The sequence below is a fragment of the Molossus molossus genome, unplaced genomic scaffold (assembly GCF_014108415.1).
Source record: "Molossus molossus isolate mMolMol1 unplaced genomic scaffold, mMolMol1.p scaffold_m16_p_9, whole genome shotgun sequence".
Classification (NCBI taxonomy): domain Eukaryota; kingdom Metazoa; phylum Chordata; class Mammalia; order Chiroptera; family Molossidae; genus Molossus; species Molossus molossus.
Window position 1 is genome coordinate 30,047,490 of NW_023425403.1, and position 15,778 is coordinate 30,063,267.

Genomic DNA, 15,778 nt, shown 5'->3' on the forward strand with positions numbered 1-15,778 from the left:
GGTCAGTGGTTGAGCGTTGACCCATGGACCAAGAGGTCACCAGTTGGATTGCTGGTCAGGGCACATTCTTGGGTTGTGCGCTTGATCCCCAGTAGGGGGCATGCAGGAGGCAGCCAGTTGATTTTTCCCTCTCATTAGTGTTTCTATCACCCTCTCCCTCTCTTTCTAAAAAATCAATAAAAAACATATTAAAAAATTGTTTTTGCTCGCCTTTAAAAAAATGGGGTAGAGATGGGGACAGACTCTGACATGCACCCTTTTATTTCTTGCACCGTCTTGCTTTCTGGAATGCAGACATGAGGGTTGGAACTACAGGAGCCATTTTGGACCACGAAGTAAACGTGAAGATAAAGCTACATGTTAAAGAAAGTGGATCAAAAAGATTGAAAGAGTTTAGGCCCTGGCCGGTTTGGCTCAGCGGTTGGAGTGTTGGCCTGCGGTACAGAGAGACCCGGGTTCGGTTCCCGCTAAGGGCATGTACCTCGGTTGCAGTTTGTCCCCGGCCCTGGTTGGTCGTGCGGGTGGCGGCCACTCGATGTGTCCCTTCACATCGATGTTTCTCTCTCTCTCTCTTCCTCTTTCTCCCTCCCGCTCTATCTGAACAAAAAATGGAAAAATGTCCTCGGGTGAGGATAAAAAAAAAAAAAAAAAAAAAGATTGAAAGAGTTTAGGTACCTGAAAATTGTAGAACTGCCATACTAGCCTAGGGCTGCCTACCTCTGAATTTCCTTTACATGAAAAAGAAATAAACCTGTATCTTGTTTGATCTGCTTATTTGAATGTTTCATTGTATATGCCACCAGAAAATAATCCTAATTAATGAATGGTGTGCCACCACTTAGAACAGAAGCTCTAGGTTTGACAAACCTGAAACTGAGAACCTACTCTGCAATTAATTAGTGGAGTACATTTGGGCAAGTTAGTTAAACCTTTCTAGTCTGAGTTCATCATCTATAAAATGGAAATAAAGGATGGTGCCTACATCATAGGGCTATTGTGAGGATTAAATGAGATATTACATGCAGAATGCTTAGTGCGGTGCCTGGCACAGATTAACAATCAGCAAATGTCAGTAGTATATAATCTAAGGCAAAGAAGAAATCAGTGTTCTCCAACCTGAATTAAGACTGTGGCACTTCTTGTTAATCTTTCTATGTATATTTTGTCTTCTATCTCTAGCATTCCTCAATTATCAACATACTCTTTCCAAACTTGTGCCTCTTCTCAAGAACCCTATCCCTCTCAGGATACGTTATTGCCTCCTACTTCATAAAGACTAAGAGATTATAAAGAATGAAATCCCTGAATGACCTGCCCCCATACCAGTTATCTTCTTTCTAGGGAATTTCTTTTTCCTTCAAGAGCTAATCCTTCCACCTGTGATTTGGAGACAGTTTCTCTCATCAACTCAGAGATCTGGGCTCATTATACCTCACCTCCCTCTCTTGCGTCTCAGTATATATAGATGTGCTCAAATCTCAACCATCTTACAAAAATCAAGACAAAACTAAACACTATCCTTCTTTGACCCTTATGATACCTGTAGCTATTGACTCTTTCCTCCTGCTCCTCAGAGCCAAGCTATTTATTAAGAGAATAGTCTATATTCATTATAGCCACTGCTAGATAGCATTAGCTGCTATTTACTAAACATGTATTATGGCAGGTGTGAGATGATATCTCAGTTGTTTTAATTTGCATCTCTCTGATGATTAGAGATGTTGATCATTTTGTTATATGTCTCCTGGCCATTTGTATGTCCTGTCTGGAGAAGTGTCTATTCAGGTCCTCTGCCCATTTTTTAAATTGAATTGTTTGTCTTCCTTTTGTTGAGTTGTACGAGTAACCTATATATTTTGGATATTAACCCCTTATCCAATGTACCATTGGCAAATATGTTCTCCCAGAGAGTGGATTCCCTTTTCATTTTGATGCTGGTTTCGTTTGCTGTGCAGAAACTTTTTAGTTTGATATAGTCCCATTTATTAATTTTTTCCTTTGTTTTTCTTGCTCTAGGCGATATATCAGTGAAAATTCTGCTATGTATGATGTTTAAGATTTTTTTGCCTACATTTTCTTCTGGGACTGTTGTGGTTTCACAGTTTACATTTAAGTCTTTTACCCATTTTGAGTTTATTCTTGTGGATGGTGTCAGTTGGTGATCTAGTCTCAATTTTTTTTTTTTTTTTTGCATATAGCTGTCCAATTTTCCCAACACCATTTATTGAAGAGATTGTCTTTTCTCCATTGTATGCTTTTGCCTTCTTTGTCGAATATTAATCATGCATACTGTCTTGGGTCGATATCTGGGTTCTCTGTTCTGTTCCATTAATCTATATGCCTGTTCTTGTGCCAGTAACAGGCTGTTTTGATTATGATGGCTTGGTAGTATGACTTAATATCTGGTATTGTGATCCCTCCCACTTTGTTCTTCTTTTTCAAGATTGCTGTGGCTATTTGGGGTCTTTTATGGTTCCATATAAACTTTTGGAGTATTTATTCTAGACCTGTAAAATATGCCATTGGTACTTTAATAGGGATTGCATTGAATCTGTAGATTGCTTTGGGTAGTGTGAACATTTTAATGATGTTGATTTTTCCAATCCATGAACATGGTATATGTTTCCAATTTTTTATATCTTCTTCTATTTCTTTTTTCAATGTCCTGTAGTTTTCTGAGAACAGGTTTTTTACCTCCTTGGTTAAGTTTATTCCTAGGTATTTTGTTGTTGTTGTTGTGATGGTAAGTAGGATTGTTTTTTTAGTTTCCCTTTCTGGGTGTTCATTATTGGCGTATAAGAATGCCATCAATTTCTGGATGTTAATTTTGGATCCTGCTACTTTGCAAAATTCACTTATTAAATCTAGTAGATTTTTGATGGAGTCTTTAAGGTTTTCTATGTACAATATCATGTCATCTGCAAATAATGACAGTTTCACTTCCTCCTTTCCAATTTGGATCCCTTTTATTTTTTCTTCTTGTCTAATTGCTGTGACTTGTCTAATTACTATGTTAAATAAGAGTGGCATAAGTGGGCATCCCTATCTTTTTCCTGTTCTTAAGGGAAATGCTTTTAGTTTTTGCCCATTGAGTTGATGTTGGCTGTAGGTTTTTCATATATGGCCTTTATTATATTGTGATATGATCCCTCTATTCCCACTATGCTGAGTGTTTTTATGAGAAGTGGGTGTTGGGTTTTGTCAAATGCTTTTTCAGAGTCTATTGATATGATCATATAGTTTTATCTTTCATTTTGTTTATGTAGTGTATCACCTTTGCTTGATTTCTTAATAACATTTGACAAGCTGACCAATTTCTAATTTCTCTTCGGTTTCTAGAGTACATGTTCTGCCTTATTTCTGATCCTTCCTTCTCTGTCTCTGTCTTCTCTGTGATCTTCCCACTTCTGGCCACCTCCTAAATGTTGGCACCTCCCACCTTGGTTTCTAACCTCTCCCTCTTCTCAATCTAAACACTGTGTTTGGTTGATCTCATCTACTCCCATGGATCTAATTGCTGTTTATATATAAATGGCACCCAAACAGGTATTTCTGGCCTCACTCTTGGCTGCTTGATCTGTATGTCCATATATGAGATATTGTCAGTTAAACATCACTCAGGTCCCTTAAACTCAACAGGTCCATAACTGAATTAATGATCTTTCTTGGTGCATGGGTCAGTGCTCAACCATGGAGCCACACTGGCCAGGCTTCATGATCTCTCTCAAACAACCTTCTCCAGGTCTAATTATATTTTGCTAATTTAAAAAATAGCATTCCCACCCTGGCCAGTTTGGCTCAGCGGTTGAGCGTCACCCTGCAGATGAGAGAGTCCCAGGTTCAGTTCCCGCTAGGGGCACGTACCACACACACAAAAAATGTACTTCAGAACATGATGGTTGGGTAAATACTAAGGAGGAAGAATATTGAAAATAAATAAATAAAAATAAATAAATAAATAGCATTCCCTAACTTGAAAAATCTAAGTTTTGGAGGGTCAATGACACTTGCTTCCAATGTGAGGGTCTATAGCCTCCTTTCCTTTTCCAAATGGTTGAAGCTCAGTGCTCTAATTGGAGGTGCCAGACCTACTACTCATAGCATGATGATGCGTTTGGTGGCCTGGGTAGCCAGTGGAGAAAAAGAGACCTTCCAGAGCTATATTACAGGTGACCAATGAATTATTCACAGAATTTCACCTTGAGTTAAGCACCAGGCCTACTGCTCCTACAAAAGAATTCTATCAAACAACAAGTGCTGGCAAGGGTGTGGAGAAAAGGGGACTCTAGTACAATGCTGGTGGGAATGCAGAATGGTGCAGCCACTATGGAAAACAATATGGTGTTACCTCAAAAAATTAAAAATTGAACTGCCATTTGACCCAGTGATCCCACTTCTAGGAATATATCCTAAGAAGCCTGAAAAACCTATCAGAAAGAATATATGTACCTCTATGATCATAACAGCACTATTTACAATTGCTAAAATCTGGAAACAGCCCAAATGTCCATCAATAGATGAGTGGATAAAAAAGCTGTGGTACATATACACAATAGAATACTATGCAGCTGTAAGAAAGAAAGATTTCTTATCCTTTGAGACAACATGAAGGGACCTGGAGAGTATTATGCTAAGCAAAATAAGCCAGTCAGAGAAAGACAAGTATCACATGATCTCACTTATTTGTGGAATATAATGAACAAAATAAGGTGATAAACAAAATAAACCCAGAGACATAGAAGTAGGATTCAGACTGACAAACTTCAGAGGAGGGGGTGGGGGCAGGTAAGAGAAAAACCAAAGAACTTATGCATATAAACATAACCAATGGACATAGACAACAATGCTGGGGGGGGGGGGGGCGGGGGCAGGGAGAACGGGAGGAGGGTGTAAATGGGGGGAAAAAGAGAAACATCTGTAACAAAAATAAATTAACTAAATAAAAAAAAATTTTTAAAGAATTCTAATATTTCCTCAATATCAGTCTTGTTTTGTTCCTCAGAAACTTGGAGAATATGGACCTTTCAAATAGTCTAATTTTCCCAACCTCTGATTAGAAAAAATTTCAAGCACAGAGAAAATTTTAAAGAAATGTACAGTGAACATCTATATACACAATCCTAGATTCTACAGTCAGAATTTAATTTTTATTAGCTAGAATTAGTATTTGCCTAACTCTGAGTGATGTTGAATAGTGATAGCTCTGCCATAATTACATGGGAAGTATTCTGTTCCTACTGGTAAATCTAGTGCTTCCTAAGAGTCCTGTACTACAGCCAATTTCATGAGTGTTTTAAACAAGCCAACACAGGCCAGCTGTTAGCTGGGTGGAGAAGCTTCTAGAGAGTTCTTCCCAGCTTAAAAAAACACAAAATTTCAAAGGCATCTGGCTTTCTGCCTAAAGACATCTACAGCTCTTGGCTCTAATAAGCAGGTGTTGTCCAGAGGCATAGCCTAGGACTTTCTGGTTGTGCAATAAGAAAGCAATCGCCACTGCTTTGGGCTAGAAGATGACAGGGACAATGGTAGAGAGGAGGGTGTAACTGGGATTCATATCCCTCCACACTGATTTCCGAAAAGTTCTTCTCTAAGATTAGTGGCACCTATCCCACAGATGGTGTAGTACTCTTTCCCCTCCTGCTCTCTTCTACACATTCATGCAACATTCCCCATGTTTTTCAGAGCCACTGAAGTCTTTAAAGAGAAAAGGGAATATAATTCCTCGAAATCTAAGGAAAGCAGTAGCAATCATCTCTCTAAGCTGGTTCCAACTACTATATGTGATGTCACAAGCTATATATTTCAACTCATAACTCTTTGATTTTGGCAAAATATCCTTGGCTTCTTTCTTTTCCTGGAAGGTCTTCAGTTAAGAACAGACTCCAAAACAAAGGAATGTGTACCCATCAGTAAGCTGGCTTCTCACAGAAAGAAAAAAGAAAAAAAAAAAGCACTGTGGCTGAATGAAACCTTTGACTTTTCATTCTTATCCTGTAAGAACTGATGTTATTTTCTCAATGCTAAAGCCCTTTGAGGCAGCCCTGAATGTACAATTTTGAACAGGAGTGGAGTACTTGAATGACTATAAAAAATAACACTTTGAGAGCAGGAATAATATTTCGTTGTTGTTGTTGTTAATATTCACCCTAGAATACTTTTCCTATTGATTCTTAGAGTAGAAGGGAAGAGGGGGAAGAGAGAGAGAGAGAGAGAGAGAGAGAGAGAGAGAGATATAAAGAAACATCAATGTGAGAGAGACACTTGGACTTGTCACCTCCCACTGGTTAGAGATCGAACCCACAACCCTTTGGTCCACAGGCCAATGCTCTAACCTCTGAGCTAAACTGGCCAGGGTGGAAATAGTATTTTTAAACTATAAAAGTTCTTTCTTCTTTTGTCTTTCTGAGTACATGATCTCAACTCTAGATCTAAACATTTTTTGCAGAGGGCCAAATACTAAACATTGTAGTCTTTGTGGGCTGTGCAGTCTATCTACAAGTACTCAGCTCTGCCATGGTAGCTCAAAAGCAGCCGCTGACAACACATAAACGAATTAGCACAGCTGTGTTTTATTTTCTTTACGGATACCTAGATAAAGACTATGTTGGTTACTCACAAAATGGAGACCTCATATTTACTCTGCACAACCAGGGCATAGCACGAGTTAAAAAATCACAGGCCCACCACTCTGTGTACAATCAATGTTTCTTCAAATACAGTATAATTCTTTTTTTTTTTTATCCTCACCCGAGGACATTTTTTGATATTTTCTTCAGATAGAGTGGGAGGGAGAGAGAGAGAGAGAAACATCGATGTGAAAGGGACACATCGAGTAGTTGCCACCCGCACAACCCAACCAGGGCCGGGGACAAACTGCAACTGAGGTATGTGCCCTTAGCGGGAACCGAACCAGGGTCTCTGGGGACCACAGGCCGATGCTCTAACCGCTGAGCCAAACCGGCCAGGGCTATAATTCTTAATATATGCTTTTTATTTAATTTGTGAAACCACAGGGTTAGAGAGTCAAATTGAGCCTGTACTTTCATCATAATTTAAAAAGAAACATGTAGCCCTGGCCGGTTTGGCTCAGCGGTTAGAGCCTCAGCCTGAGGTCCAGAGAGACCCGGGTTCGGTTCCCGCTAAGGGCATGTACCTCGGTTGCAGTTTGTCTCTGGCCCTGGTTGGTCGTGTGGGTGGCAACCACTTGATGTGTCCCTTTCACATCGATGTTTTTCTCTCTCTCTTCCTTTCTCTCCCTACCACTCTATCTGAACAAAAAATGGAAAAATGTCCTCGGGTGAGGATAGAAAAGGAAAGAAAGAGAGAGAGAGAGAGAGAGAGAGAAAGAGAGAGAGAGAGAGAGAGAGAGAGAAAATAAAAAAATAAAAATAAAAAGTAACATGTAGAGGTTAAGAACACAGGTTTTAGAATCAGTCAGATAAGAATTCAAATCCAGGCTCTGCAGCTTTCTTAGCTGTGTGATAAGAGGTAAATTGAAGAACATTTCTACGTGTTTCCTTGTAAAATAGGCAAGCAATTTGTATGGAAGATTAGAAGAAATAATGCATATCAAACTCTTAACACAGTAAATGCTCAGGAGATATTAATTTATTATTATTCAGTAAGTCATTGCTAAGTAACGATTTTTATTTTTATCTGTGTAAAAACATCATCCATGACATTGGGGTTCAATAGTCCATTTCACTGATTATATACCATTTTGTAATTAGGAAAATCACCCTAATGTAATGTCATTATTTGTTTAATTTGGAAGCCCTGTCATTAATTTGTTATAGTAATAGATGGATTATGCAGTTGACTCCCAGAGGGTATATTTTCATGTTTGACTTGCCATTGTGACTACCTTTACACATCTGTGATGTAATGGTATTTGTTTTACATGTATACTTTGAAAATTAATATTTATTAAAGCATTTTAAAATAAGAATTCAGAAACCTTATGGAGAGTTCTAAATCTCATTAGATAGTGTTTAAGCAAATGCAATTTTAAAGTTCTTTTTAATAGTTATTTATTTTAAAGTAATACATGGTACATAGGACAATATTCAAAAGGTACAAAAAATTTTATGATGAAAAGGAAATTTTCTTCATCTCCCCATTACATCTTCTATCCTGCAGCTGCCCTCCTAATAAGCAACCCCTTCCAGAGAGGTAAACACACATACTCACACACAGATATATGTGTGTATATACATATATATGTATATATATACACACACACATATGTATTTGTGTATATATGTATATACACACTGCTCACACTGTTCTGCAACTTGCTTTATCGCTTAGAATATATTGGAAAATTTCCGTATCTCTGCACATACAGCTATCTTGTTATTTTGTATTTTTAAATGGCAGCTTAATATTTCATCAGAAGGATGTGCTCCACATTATTTAACCAGCTCCCAGGGACAGACGCTTAGGGTGTTTCCAATTGTTTGTTCTTACAAGCAAAACTGCAATGGTGCCTTGTAACTTGAATCATCTTTATACAGTGATTTTCTCCATACTCTTCCGACACGACTGAAAAGTAATTCTGTGGGGCTTTCCCTAGTCCCCTGGCGCCAGATCTTAGCATGTATTTGTGGAGTTACTGAGTCTTCGACCAGCCCTGTTGCTCAAGTCTCCTGTTCATCTGTCTGCCTACGAGGGGCCTGGTGGGAGGGAGCCGGGTGTGTTATTAACCGCGTGTCAGGGTTAGTATGTCTGAGTAGCAGCGAGCGCACGTGTCCTACGCAGATTTCGCAGATTTCTGGGGCATGCTTGCGTGGGAGGGAGCAATTCTGAGTGCAAGTGGCTGCTTGTTCCTTTTGCAGTGTGTGGAGCCAAGGTGGCGTTACGATCTGTAGTATGTGGTCCTGGCGTGAAGCTTGGGATGACACTCTGCCAGCTCTGGTCCACAGTCCTCCCCCAACCAAAGGGAGGTGTTTAAAGGTGTCTCTTAGAAACAGGCACAACCCGGGCAGCCCAACTCCAGAACAATGGGTCTTTTCAGCCACCCCTTTTAGATGTATGGCTCGTCGCCATGACAACCACCCCATTATTGAAAGTCAGAACGGTCCGCCTCAGACACTCTCCTCCTGGGCTCCCCTCCCCCTCCGACCCGCCGTATGGTGTGTGTGGCAGTGGCAGCTGTTGTCAAAAGAAGGCACCTCTTTGTCTCCAAGGGATGAAAGACATTTGGTTTTCATCGCCACCCTTTCTCTCCGCCCAACTTTTTTCTCGACGCACAGCACCCTGTCCCCAAAAGGTGCCCCTGGATGTTTAGAGCCCAGCCTTGCCTATCCACTCGCAGCTTTGGTATCAATTTCTTCTCGAATTTACTCTTCCCAGAGCATTTCTGCCTTGACCTCAACTCTTTGAGTCACTAGAAGTCTCACTCTCAAGTGTAGTGTCCAAACTAGGGGAATTCGCTTGAGAAACCCCGGGTTTCTTTTTTCATCTTTGCTCTAGGAGTTCTAGTCCAAGTCTCTTCTCCCCTCAGACCCAATAGCACCACCTTCTGTAGCCAAGAGCTTATTACCGCATCTATCCCGGTTGTTTGCTCAAAGGTCTTTGCTACGCTAGTTTAAAAGTTGGGCCAGCTCATTAGAATAAGGACTAGATGGTTAACTGTCTTAGGGATGTCGCACTCAAACAGCTGGACACGTTCTGGCTGAAGAAAAGGCGACACGATTATATAAACAAGATGACCTGTATTTTTCTGAGACTTCTGGATGTAAACATTTAAAAAGTTTTGCATTGCTTTGAATGAATACCTAAATGAGAATTACTTTATTTTGTCTGTGGAAGAACTTTCTAAAAATTAAATTTAAAAAATGAGGAAACATCTTTGGCTAATAGTGTGTCTGGGATTTGGGATTCAAAGAATATTGCCCCCTGAGCCTATAATCTGCACTAGGAATCCTAAGATGGGAACAGATGGTGTTTTCCAGACCTATCTGGAAATAAAAAAAGGTTACAGTGGTTAGAGAAAAAACGGGATTAAGGAGGAGGGATGCTGTGGAGAGAAAAATGCAGAAGCTTATAATAACCAGTGGGGACAGAAAGAGAGCAAAACTGGGTATATTGAGCTATTAAGGAGATAAAGACACACCAGGATTCTTTGTGGGTGGGAAAAATAATCAGTATAAAGTGTTATCTAATACTAAAAAGGGTAGATACCAGAGCTAGAAATTTGAGGATAACTGTTTCAAATCTCATTGAGTCTACGTTTAAAAGGACTTTAAAAAATCTTTGGGAATGCTACAAGTAAGAGGGAAAGGAATTTCAGCAGGTACAAGCGGTACATTTTTCTGGTCTTTGCTTCCAATTACTAGCACTTACTTTTGATAAATAGGAAGCATCCAAGTCCGGCACACAGGAAACAAGTATTTGCAAAATTAAGGTTGTTTTTATTTATTTTTTAAATTTGAGGATAATGTTTATCTAAATACCCATCTAGAAAATAAACATGTTACTCTGAAAACATTTCCTTTTTTTACAATCTAAGCTCCTTTGTTCCCCAACATCACTGAATAAATAGTGTAGCAAATTCTATAAAATTTTCTGTGATATTTGATGAATATTTCCACAGTGATTTCAAGTGAGAGTCACAACAGAGTATCACAATTCAAAACTCTGGTTATTTAACTTAATGGTTTAAAAAAGTGTTTAAGATTGCTAATAAGTAAAAGCAATTTTACCTTTCTGATAGTAACACTCATAGTTATATCTGTAGTCTGATTTTTACCAATAAATATATCATTTTATTTTATTAAAGTTACACATGGAACTATGTAGAAGTGTGTTTCATGGAGCTCAGGAGCTACCATGGGGATTAAGATTGAGGCCAAGGAGACAAAACTCTAAAATTCTGATCCCCATGTCATTCAGAGCAGCTCTGCTTTATCTGTTTTATATGTAAGCTCTCATTTCTCTAAAATATTTCACTGCTAAACAAAATTAAGACCATTGTTATAACAGATACTTAGAGTTGGAAAAGAACTTGGAGATAATTTGGTCCAATCTTCTCGTTTCACAGATAAGGACACTGAGATCCAAGGAATTTGTCACACCATCAGTCAGATCACACCCTGTAACCATATGCCATCCCTACAGCCATTTCAGACCAGGGCTGACCACATTATCCCCTCCCTCACCATTACTTGCTGGATCTTCTTTTTACTATGAACATGTTTTTGTTTTATCTTCTTATTGTAATCTATCTTGTGGAGATTAAATAAAAGCTATCTGTAGAGCTTTTCTACTTTTCCAGTCAGTCTTCCCTAAATCCTTGAGTTCCAGACTCTTTAGACTATCCAGTCTATTCATTGATTGCAGCTGCTCCATTTCCTCCTCCTGGCTATGGACAGCTACGTTACCTATCCAATATCCATTCCCCTCTCTTCCTTACTAACAGTTCTATTTTGGCGGTAAGGGTAGTAATGTGCCAAGCTAAAAACATTCCTAGGATCTCTTTTAGCTCAATTCTGAACAATAGAGCACAAGTGGGACTTCAGGAAAGCGCATTAAAAGGAACTGATCTACTGGCTCTTTGTTTTCCTCCTTCTTTCTGTCTGGAATATAGCTTGATGACTGGAGCCATAGCAACAATGTTATAAACATGAGGGTCAAAATGCCACCGTAGGAATGGTGGAATGGCAAGCTAAGAAAAGCCCAACTTCTTGATGTGAAGCTGCCATTCCAGCCCTGGATTTTCTAACTCTTGACTTTTCAAAAGGTGAGAGAAAAATAAATGCCTATCTTGTTTAAGCCAGTTTATTTGTTTAACCGTTTATTTGTTTTTTGTTGTTGCATGCAGTAGAATGTAATTCCCGCAGGCTCCCATTTGGGACAAGAGCAAAGTAGATTAGGAGTTCAATTTTATTGAATGATCTGTTTTTGAATACTTACTGGTTGCTCATATAGTACTTACATATACCATCACAGGGCTCATACCATAATAATAAATACAAAATCCATTCACTTAGTCATGTAATGAAACAATTTCCTCCCCCTCTCCCTCTCTCTGACTATGTATAGACATATGTGTATATCTCTTTTCCAGATGCTAGGTACATGTATTGCAAGACCTAAAATTTCAAGTATTGCCTTGACATCTTTGAGTGACACCGGGCTCAAAGGCCTAACTCTTACCAGATCTACTCCCAACAGAAGGAAACTCTCCCTGCCAGCCTAGTTCCTTTATCAGATGGACCAGTTGTACTCCATGCAGTGCTCAAGGGCTCAAACTAATGAATTTACCTCCCTGTCAGCTCTCAAAATTATTCAAACAAGTCCTGGCCAGGTTGGCTCAGCAGTTAGAGCATTGGCCTGCAGTCCAGAGAGACCAGTTCGGTTCCCACTAAGGGCATGCACCTCCGTTGCAGTTTGTCCCCAGCCCTGGTTGGGTTGCGCAGGAGGCAAGCCACTTGATGTGTCCCTTTCACGTCGATGTTTCTCTCTCTCTCTCTCCTTCCTCTCTCTCCCTCCCACTCTACCTGAACAAAAATGGAAAAATGTCCTCCAGTGAGGATAAAAAAAAAAAAAAAAAGCTTTCCATTAAAAAAAAATATTCAAACAAGCTAATTAAATAGTTTTTGCAGGAACCAAGGATTATCCCACCCTCTGGTCACTATAAAGCTTGCCTCTCACAGCCCCTGCTGGTTTACTCTATCCCAGCTTGCAACCTCCATGAAACCCTGCATGATTTGCAATGTCATCCTCCCTGGCCTGTGAGTATATGTCACCAATAACCTGCTGTCAATTTCACCTGTCCAGTGTTGGGTGTCATGTGTTTGGCCATCCCATACTATTTGAGGCAGGGTTCTTTCCTTCACCAATGGGTTATAAGGAAGTGATTAGAACAGTCTGTTTATTTAACAAACATTCATTGAGGCCTCTTGGGTACCAGGTACTGTGTAAGGCAATGGCTATAAGGGTGAGCAAGACAGATACAGTACCTGCCCTCAAGATGCACATACTCTAGTTGGGAAGACTGACAAAGAAGACACCAGAAAAATAAATACAGTAATTACAAGTAGTGACGGGTGTTAAAAAGCCTAGAGAGTAGCCTAGGGTGGCAGAGGAAGAGGAAGATGGAGGGGAGGAGGAATTTAGATTACGTGGTAATGTGAGACACCCTGAGAAGGTGACATAAGTAAGACTTAAAAGAAGAAAAAGAGTTAGCTGTGTGATTTATTTATTTATTTAATCCTCACCCAAGGACATTTTTGCATTTATCTTCAGAAAGGAAAGAGCCTTTCAAGCAGAGGAAACAACATATTCTAGGGCCTAGAAGCAGGAGTTAGGGGCTGGGTGGCAAGAGATTCACCTGGGAGGGAATAAATAAAAGAGGTATGCTTTAGTCTATGTGGGCTGCTATAACAAAAAATATCATAGATTGGGTGGTTTAAACAACAAATATTTATTTCTCACAATTCTGGAGGCTGGGAACCCAAGATCAAGGTGCCACCAGATTCAGTGTCTGCTTCCTGGTTTACAGACGGCCATCTTCTTGTCGCGCCCATAATATGGTGGAACAGGCAAGGTTGCTCTGTGGGATCTCTTTTATTATAAAGAGATGCATTCATGAAGGGTAATCCCATTGATGAGGGTTCACTCCTCACAACCTGATCACCTCCCAAAGGCCCTGCCTCCAATAGCGTCCCACTGGACATTAGAATTTAATATAAACATATATATTTTGAGGGAACACAAACATTTAGTTTATAACAAGGTGGTAAAGGCATTTGGATTTAATGTTACAGGGAGACACTGAAAGGTTCTGATCTGCAGATACATGTTCATAGTTTTAAAAGCTCACTTTTGCTGCCATATAGAAAATGGATCAAAGGGTTAAGAGGGAATTGGAAGAATCTGTAAATTGCTTTGGGTAGTATGGATTCCAATCCATGACCATGAAATATCTTTCCATTTATTTGTGTCTTTTTCAGTTACTTTCCTTAATGTCTTGCTGTTTTCTGTGTACAAGTCTTTCACCTCCTTGGTTAAATTTATTCCTAGATATTTTATTCTTTTGATAATAAATGGGACTGCTTTCTTAATTTCTCTTTCTGATAGTTTGTTATTAGTGTTTAGAAATGCAACAGTTTTTTGTGTATTGATTTTGTATCCAACAACATTACTGAATTCATTTATTAGTTCTAAGACTTTTTGATGGAGTCTTTCAGGTTTTCTACATATAATATCATGTGATCTGTTAACAGTGAAAGTTTTACTTCTTCCTTTCCAATTTGAATGCCTTTTATTTCTTTTACTTGAAGAATTGCTCTGGCTAGGAATTCCAATGCTACGTTAAATAAAAGTGGCAAGAGTGGGCATCCTTGTCTTGTTCCTGATCTTAGAGGACAATTTTTCAGCTTTTAGCCATTTAGTAGGATGCTAGCTATGGGCTTGACATATGTGGCCTTTATTATGTTGAGGTATGTTCCCTCTATACCTGCTTTGCTGAGAGTTTTTATCATAAGTGGATGTTAAATTTTGTCAAATGCATTTTCCTTAACATAAGTCTTGGCAATATTTTTTAAAATCTGATACCAAAAGTAAAAGCAACAAAAGTAAAAGTAAATAAGTGGGACTACATCAAACTAAAAAGCTTCTGAACAGCAAACGAAACCATGAACACAATGAAAAGACAACCTACTGAATGGAAGAATATATTTGCAAATCATATATCTAATAAGGGATTAAGACCCCCCCCCAAATAAAGAACTCATACAACTCAATAGCAAACACTTTGATTTAAAAAATAGAATATGTAAATAGACATTTCTCTGGAAACACATACAGATGGAAACAGGTACATGAAAAGATGCTCAACATCATTAATCACCTGGAATATGCAAATCAAAACCACAATAAGCTCTGACCGGTGTGCTCAATGGTTAGAGCTTCAGCCCACACATTGAAGGGTTGCAGGTTCAATTTCTGGTCAAGGGCATGTACTTGGGTTGCAGTTGGGGCATGTTTGGCAGGCAACCAATTGATGTGTCTCTCTCATATTGATGTTTCTCTCTCTCTTTCTCTCTCTCCTCTCTCTCTCTTCCTCCCTCCCTCCCTTCTACTTTCTAAAAATCAATGGAAAAAATATCCTCAGGTGAGGATTAACAAAAAGAAAAACTAAAGAAAACTACCACAATGAGATGTTTACCTCATATCTGTTTATTTTATTTATTTATTTTTTTATCCTCACCCGAGGACATTTTTGCATTTATCTTTAGATAGAGCAGAAGGGAGGGAAGGAGGAAGAGAGAGAGAGAAACATTGACATGAGAGAGACACATCGAGTGGTTGCCACCCACACGACCCCAACCAGGGCCAGGGACAAACTGCAACTGAGGTACATGCCCTTAGTGGGAACCGAACCTGGGACGCTCTGGTCTGCAGGCTGACACTCTAACTGCTGAACCAAACTGGCCAGGGCTATTTTATTTATTTATTTATTTATTTATTTATTTATTTATTTATTTATTTAATCCTCACCCAAGGACATTTTTGCATTTATCTTCAGATAGAGCAGAGAGGGAGGAAGAGAGAGAGAGAGACATTGATGTGAGAAGGACACAATAGCCCTGGCCGGTTTGGCTCAGCGGTTAGACCATCGGCCTGTGGTCCAGAGAAGGACACAACAACTGGTTGCCACCCACACAACCCCAACTGGGGCTGGGGATGAACCAAAACTGAGGTATGTGCCCTTAGTGGGAACCGAACCCGGGACTCTCTGGTCTGCAGGCCAATGCTCTAATCGCTGAGC